Raw genomic sequence first — 1,025 nt, forward strand, 5'->3', positions numbered from 1 at the left:
AAGGCCCCACCTCTCAATGAAAAGGGTGTCACAGAGTTTGTGGGTGAGTTTCAGAATTGGCCACAGTGGTATTTTGTGAAATATTTCACTTAGAGAGCCAAAGGAAACTAAAGAAAGAGAGCATCTGGGGACATGAGACCTCAATGCACAGTATAATTCAGTCATATTCTTTTTTTTCCTCTTTAAAATATTTATTTAATTCCATTTGTTGTTGTTATTATTATTAGTAGTAGTAGTAGTAGTAGTATTAATTTAACCATAGAGAGACAGACAGAGAGAGAGGAAGAGAAAGTGAGAAAGCAAGCTGCCAGATCCGGAGCTCGAACCATGGTTGGCCATGTGGGAATCTGGCACCTTTAACCATCACACCACCTGCCGGCCCAATTCAGTCACGTTCTAACTAAGTGATTTCGAGCAAGTCATTTGACATTTCTAAATTTCCTTTTCTTTTTTTTTTTTTTTTAAATCAGAACAGTGGCCAAGGTAGCTGCAATGGCCACCTCATAGGATAAATAACACTTCCACTTGATACTCCCACTGTCTCTGTTTTTAAGTTCCCTTAATACATTCAATCACTATACATCGCTTAGCTTGTCAAACAAATTTTCCAACATGAATACACTTCATACCAGTCCAGTGGGGGATACTATACACATTATCATCAACAGATAACAATCCATTTCTGTGTCCCATTCTACTTTTTTTTTTTACAATTTCCCCTATGGACAACTTCCTGCTGCCCCACTCTGTAAAACACATGGTTTCTTTTTTTTTTTATATTATTATTATCATAATCTTCTTTATATTACATTGGATTACATATAACTTTACATTGACTTCCATTGCTTTTTCAAAAGGGAATGCCATGCATGTCAGTCAATACAGAGACATTAATCTCCTCACTTCAACATTCAATATCTTTTCTGTTTTCCCCAATCAGTATTATTATTATTCTAATTAATTTTTAAAACAGTCAATCGCTATTTCTCATTTTGCTTGTAAAAATACTTTGCCCATCATGAAAT

The sequence above is a fragment of the Tupaia chinensis genome, unplaced genomic scaffold (assembly GCF_000334495.1).
Source record: "Tupaia chinensis unplaced genomic scaffold, TupChi_1.0 Scaffold000515_1, whole genome shotgun sequence".
Taxonomy (NCBI): Eukaryota; Metazoa; Chordata; class Mammalia; order Scandentia; family Tupaiidae; genus Tupaia; species Tupaia belangeri.